The following is a 7,938-nucleotide window of genomic DNA, read 5'->3' on the forward strand; positions in this document are numbered from 1 at the left end:
CTAGATAAACTTACACTGACTTTAATCCTACAGATCCCCCAACAGTAGGGCATGCTTTCATACTATAAAAGGCAGATTTTCACAGTTATTTCACAGATATTAAATTATTTATTATATGTGTTATTACATTCAACTAATTCAATAAAACAGTTAATGACGACACATTGTAAAAGGCATCATATAACAACAACAACAACAATAATAATAATAATAATAGTCATAATAATCATAATAATTTATATTATTATTATGTAGATTTCTGTAGAAAGTTGTTCAGTATTAAAATAGTATTAATAATAATAATAATAATAATTATAATTATATTATTATTATAAAGGTTTTCATATTTTATATATATATATATATATATATATATATAAACCTGAAAACCTTGTAGTTCTTGTATTTAATACAACTTGCAATATTTATGCCATTGTGTATAAATAAAAGAATGTGAGCTGTAAATGTCCTTGTGGCTTAAGTTTGCAAACAAATTCCATGAGTCACAAATAAAATTCCTATTTCCTTCACTACAAAATGCTTATTTCTTAGTGCAAAACTTTGAACATGAAGCCAATAAACAGGTTTATTTCTGTTGTGTTGTTTGCAGAATGCTGTAGAGTAGTTTAACCAAGCCGCCACGTTGCCGTAGAAGCTAAATCATATTATTAATGGCATAATGACATTGCCATAAATGTTTTAACTTAATCTTACATAATGGTAAAGACAAGCTGATTAAATACATTTTTAAGCTCAAAACCCAGAAGCTCATCCTTAGAATTGTCAGTGGCTATTGCTTTTGCTTAAGCATACTTAGGAGGGTGGTCTGGGTGCTCCAACAAACTACTTTGATAGAAAAAGTTTAAATTCTTGGAGATCAAATATTGTAATGTGATAAATGAACACTGAGAGCAAATAAGCTAGAAAACTTTCTTTGTCATACTGCAGTGGAAGGACTGTCCCAAAAATAATTAATAAATAAAATGCTTCTTTCAGGAACACTGAACATGTCAAAATTTATAATATACAAATTTAAAATAAATGTAATGACATATGTATTGATTAAATCCAGAATCACATGAACCTCAGCAATGCAGGATTCTATACCACATGGCATGAAGCTCTCACAATCGCTGTATAGAGAGCAGTGTTGGGCAGTAATGCATTACTTAGTAACACGCTACTGTAATTTGAATACTTTTTAAGTAACAGAGTAATTTAACGCATTATATATTTTTTAAAAGTATAGTTTTAAAGAGTATTGTTACAAACCGAGGTCTCTGTATGTTACTGCCACGTTTCATTGCTGATAGAATGCAGTGTTTTATAATCTAGAGATTGTAAAAGGATGTATCTCACGCACCGACAAGTCAAGTGCCAGTGGATTAGAGACCTGCTCTCACAAGACCTGATGAAATAGAGTGCAGCGCGGGACAAGACTTGATAGACTTCTGTGTGTGCTGGATGTGGGAGAATAAAATGATTCACGGGACTCCCAGAAAATAGAAATATAGAAATATAAATTATCAAAAAAAAAAAAAATTGTTATTCATCTATTTCACAAAAGCAATATGTTTGACAAAGATTGACAGGTGCAAGCTTATGCAGAGTTTCTATTTAGGCTATAACGTGTTTGCATCATTGAGGAACGCAGTGCGGGAATTTGCACGCTCATGAAACCTATAATTATAATACACGAATTGTAGACATTATGAAAGATTCATTATGCATATATTTATTGTGTTATAACACAGATTTGTAAGACTGCGATCAACTGAGATGTCTTTTAAAGATTATAAATGCAGCTGGCATTCTGCAGTGCCAAACTACGCAAGCAGCAGCCACTTTAGTTAAAAATAACAGTGTTCTGTGAATGTTGATGTTTTAAGGCAAGACACTGATTAGGGTAAAAAACTAAAAAAACTAATAGTTATCACCTTACTTACCCAGTTGATTGATTACATTGATTATTGCAAACATTTTTTTGTATTACAAGTTTTCAATAATGTTATGTTTAAATATGCAAATTAGGCATTGTGAAATATGCGCTAATTTGCATAAATGTCTAGTACAAAAGTTTGAACACTAGCTGAATTCAGTTTCAGTCAATTTTGTAGATTTTTTTTGTTTTTGTTTTTGTGACATCTTTTTTTGTCACTCCATAATTCAGAAAATACTTTGAACAGCCAGAAAACTGTATTTTTTCACAATTTTGAGGGTAATAAAATGTTGGATATAATCAAGTAAAATATATATGAACACATTCCTCGGTAAAAATCTGCAGAATATAGACAGGAATAAAAATGTAAAGTTTGGTGTGTGTAAGTGCTACTGAAGTGGAGATTTATGTGTTAGATTAAGTGTTAGATTATAGATTTAGTATTGGAGAAAAAAACTCATTTTGAGAAAAAGGCCTTTAAAAATATGTATTGTAATTGAAATCTATTGACCCACACAGATATAGTGCTATAAAAGAAACACTTAACTGTGTCTTTTGGATGTTTTCCATTAGTTTGAAAAAGCAAAAAGCCCAAAATCACAAAATTTAGTGTTTTTGCCTGCAGTGTGTATGTTAAGATTTCATAAATTTAAAGGAGAAAAAATTTACGTAACTTGTAATGTAACTAATTACTGATTACTTTTGATTAAAGTAATCGTACTCTTAAAATGAATAATCAGTTATCAGAAATTTGATTACATTTTCAGAGTAGCTTGTCCAGCACTGTTAGAGAGAAAGGGATGTCACACAATCACACACACACACATACACGAATGCACACACACACACACACACACACACACACACACACACACACACACACACACACACACACACACACACATATATATATATATATATATAAATGTTGTGCAGGCTGAAGATTACTTTACTACATGACATAAGCCGACTGACATATGAGATTGCTGTTTACTGTAAGCTGGTCCTGTAGCATGAAGTTCCTCTGAAACCCTCCACCTCCACTATCTCCACCTGCCTAGATCTGCTACAATATTTACAGTATGTCACCGCCTAGTAGAACAATGACTTGCACTTTTTTTATCAATAAAATGTTATTATTATTATTATTATTATTATTATTATTATTATTATTATTATTATTATTTTATAAGAACCATTTTCTAGGAATAGAAGACTGTGAACTCTTACATTACACATAAATTGGACACATATATGAGAGTCTATGAGAAAATGAATGATGATTGATTCATGGATAAATCATTGAGTTTTATTAAATTGATTTGTGATATTGTTACATTGAATAAATTGGTTTACACACCTGAGTGTTTTGCTCATTTGAACTAATCAAGATCTCAAGCTGACTCAAATAATAAGTGTCTGATATGTTAATGGTGTGTGAAGTGCTTTTTGTTTTCTGGAGTGCTATTTTCAAATATCATGTTTGAAAATAGCAGTCAGCACAATCATTCTCCTTTTGTTTTTCATAAGGGGGAAATATAACTCTTTTTTTTCATTTTGTCCATTACTAGTAAGTCAGATAACTCCAGCATACAGGTGGAGTTGTGCTTTGACGATCTTGCAATATATGCGTTGTATTTGTTGTTTTTATTGCCAATAAAACATTTAAGATCTGAGGAGGAATCACAAATCTCCAATGTTTTAATGCAAAATGGGTTCAGAGTCCAAATCACCATATTTATCAATTATTATAAATCCATTAAATCCTTTAAATTTCCTCTGTGAATCCTGGGTCCTGACATATGACATTTAGATCAGGTTATGCAAATGGCACAAGTCCTCTCACCTGAATATGGAGTCCTTCTATGTCCTCTGTGAGAGTCCAAGGACATGCTGATTGGAAGATTGAGTCTGAATATGCAAATTCCCAAATGCACTACTCAACTTTAAAAGCAGAATATGCAAAAGTGATCATGTGATCCCTGACAATCCGTCAATAAGATGACTGTGTACAGATGTATATGGGGAGAGAAGGAGCTTTGAAGGGTAAAATGTTAGAGTATGTCTTTCTTTCTTTCTGTGATTTATGATTGAATGTTTTATTCTAGAATCTATTTTATACTGATGTCAGCAGAACAAAGTGATGTGCTCTCAGGATCTCTCGAGGAAAGCTGGTAGAGCCACAAACTGCAACTAAAAAGCATCTCTGGAGAAAATCCCTCTGGAGATGGACACTTTCTGAGACTGACACCTATTCACCTATTCATGACTATTATTCAAGAAAAGCCTTCTTGTGGATCTATAATGAATGCATTAGAGTTTATTACATTTCTTCAGAAATAATGATGGCATCTGACCCACATTATAAACACAAATGCAACAGTGTACCTCTATGAGCCACATATTCCCTCATTTAAAATCAAACAACACAATACTCAGTAGAATAATTACTCTGATCATTTCTAACTTGAACAGACTTAATATGGCCATACATCAAATGTGTTTAATGATTAAGCTGAATAATTAATGCATGGAAAGAGGCAAGCTGTTAGTACATTACCCTGAGGACTGCAAGAAGCTTTGCATAGTAGGCTATATAATATGCTCGTTTCCATTTGAGAACACAAACTTATATTACATCCTAAACATGAAGACTTTTTAACAGTAGTTATGTTTCTATTACTTGCATGTTCTCAGTGTGATTAATAATGTGAAATTATGCAATGAAGATCTAAATTAAAGCAATTACATGGTAGTCTATGAATTACAGTGATTTACCATGGTTAAGCAGCACAAAGCCACAACATCAACAAGGAACATATATCTAAATAACAATATTATATATATATATATATATATATATATATATATATATATATATATATATTTATATTTATATATATATATATATATATATATATATATATATATATATATATATATATATATATATATATAAGCTTCCTTTTATAGGCAAAATTATAGAAAAGGTAGTTTTTAATCAGCTGAACAGATACTTAAACTCAAATGGATACCTGGAAAATTTTCAATCTGGTTTTCGACTGCATAACAGCACAGAGACAACACTTATTAAGATAATAAATGATATTCGCTTAAATTGTGACTCTGGCAAAATATCGGTGATGGTATTGCTAGATCTCAGTGCTGCGTTTGACCCTGTAGATCATAACATACTACTAGAGAGACTGGAAAACTGGGTCGGACTTTCTGGGATGGTACTCAAATGGTTCAGGTCATACTTAGAAGGGAGAGGCTATTATGTGAGTATAGGAGAACATAAGTCTAAGTGGACGTCCATGACATGCGGAGTCCCACAAGGGTCAATTCTTGCACTGCTCTTGTTTAGCCTGTATCACTAAGTCAAATAATGAGAAAGATCCAAATTGCCTATCACAGCTATGCTGATGATACCCAGATTTACCTAGCCTTATCTCCAAATGACGACAGCCCCATTGACTCCCTCTGCCAATGCATTGATGAAATTAATAGTTGGATGTGCCAGAACTTTCTTCAGTTAAACAAGGAAAAAACTGAAGTCAGTGCATTGGGAAACGAAGATGAAGTGTTCAAGGTGAATGCATACCTTGACTCTAGGGGTCAAACAACTAAACATCAAGTCAGGAATCTTGGTGTGATTCTGGAGACAGGCCTTAGTTTCAGTAGTCATGTCAAAGCAGTAACTAAATCAGCATACTGTCATTTAAAAAATATTGCAAGAATTAGATGTTTTGTTTCCAGCCAAGACTTGGAGAAACTTGTTCATGCCTTTATCACCAGCAGGGCTCCTCACCGGCCTTCCCAAAAAGACAATTAGACAGCTGCAGCTCATCCAGAACGCTGCTGCCAGGAGCATATCACACCAGTCTTCAGGTCCTAACCCTGGCTTCCAGTTATATTTAGGATTGATTTTAAAGTACTTTTACTCGTATATAAGTCACTAAATGACCTAGGACCGAAATATATTTCAGATATGTTCACTGAATAAAAGCATAACTGATCATTAGGATCGAGTCAGTTAGAAATACCAAAGGTTTCCACAAAACAAGGGGAGTCCTCCTTTAGTTACTATGCTGCCCGCAGTTGGAATCAGCTTCCAGAAGACATCAGATGTGCTAAAACACAATTTAAATCTAGTCACATTTAAATCTAGACTTAAAACTCATCTGTTTAGCTGTGCAATTTATTGAATGAGCACTGTGCAATGTCCGAACTGATTGCACTATATTTTCACTGTTTTTATTTTTATTTTATGTAAAATCATTTTCGAACTGTTTTAAATTCATTTTAAATAAGTAATTTTTTAAATAGTTTTAAAAGTTTTAAAATTGCTTGTTATTTTATTGTTATTATTTTTCTTCATTATTATTTTACTTTGCTTTATGAATAAACTTGCCTTGCCTATATATATATATATATATATATATATATATATATATATATATATATATATATATATATATATATATATCATTATAACAACCTAAAATACAAGTTACTGTAGGAATATTGGACAGGGCCCCCGACACTGTTGTACTGACTTCAGTGTTCCGCATTTGAACTTTTCCACTGAATCATTACAAAATCAACGAGAAAGCAAACCATTCTCAGCCATGTCAGTTTCTGTCCCTGGAACCCTGCGTTATGAGAGGTGTTTGTGTATTTCAGCAGAGTAGATGGGCTGTGTATCTTGCTACAAACCCTCCGACAGACCTGTGGAAGATATAATATTGACCTCTGTCAGTTCCGCCAGCTCCACTCCAGCAGAAACACTTTGTGTCCTCTGGGGTGGAACACTTTTAGTGGAACATCTTAATCACGGAACATGTGTCACTGGGAAAGAATTAACTGCAGAGAGGAAATCTCCCCTCAGGACAAACCAATGCTGGTGTCAACTTCCTGCTTGGAGTGTTACAAAAACAACTGATATATAAAAACAGACACACTGTAAAGATAAATAAAACACACAAATTTAAGGCTCAGTTGAGGTTTCTGTGTATCATTTATGGATTAAGTTTAACCATAAAACATTTGTTCAGTAGCTATGTTAAGAGAACCCAGTGAGCTGCCTACTTACAGTAGTATTGTAACGTAGGTCAAATATATGTACAGGTGCATCTTAATAAATTGGGATGTCGTGAAAAAGTTCATTTTAGCAATCCAACTCAAATTGTGAAACTTGTTTATTAAATAAATTCAATGTACACAGACTGAAGTAGTTTAAATCTTTAGTTATTTTAATTGTGATGATTTTAAGTGAATTGTTGGCCTTCTGGAAATTATGTTAATTTACTGTACCTGTACTCAGTACTTGGACGGGGCTCCTTTTGCTTTAATTCCTGCTTAAATTTGGTGTGGCATGGAGGTGATCAGTTTGTGCCACTACTATGGTGATATGGAAGCCCAGGTTTCTTTGACAGTGGCCTTCAGGTCATCTGCATTTTTTGGTCTCTTGTTTCTCATTTCCCTCTTGACAATACACCATAGATTATATATGGGGTCCAGGTCTGGTGAGTCAAGCAGACCAACACCATGGTCATTTAACCAACTTTTGGTGCTTTTGGCAGTGTGGGTAGGTACCAAATCCTGTTGGAAAATCAAATCAGCATCTTTAAAAAGCTGGTCAGCAGAAGGAAGCATGAAGTGCTCCAAAAGTTCTTGTTTCAGGAGTGGCTTAACAAGAGGAATATGACAACTGTAGCCAGTTGGGTGGTGGTTCTTGATGCCCTGACCCCAGCCTCAGTCCATTCCTTGTGAAGTTCACTCAAATTCTTGAATCAATTTAGCTTGACAATCCTCATAAGGCTTCTCTCGGTTGGTTGTGCATCTTTTTTTTTCTTCCACACTTTTTCCTTTCACTCAACTTTCTGTTAACATACAGCACTCTGTGAACAGGCAGCTTCTTTATCAAAGAATGTTTGTGAAGGGTCAATATCAATGGTTGTCTTCTGGCCAACTGTCAGATCAGCAGTCTTCCCCAT

Source organism: Carassius auratus, chromosome 43 (genome assembly GCF_003368295.1).
Source record: "Carassius auratus strain Wakin chromosome 43, ASM336829v1, whole genome shotgun sequence".
Lineage (NCBI taxonomy): Eukaryota > Metazoa > Chordata > Actinopteri > Cypriniformes > Cyprinidae > Carassius > Carassius auratus.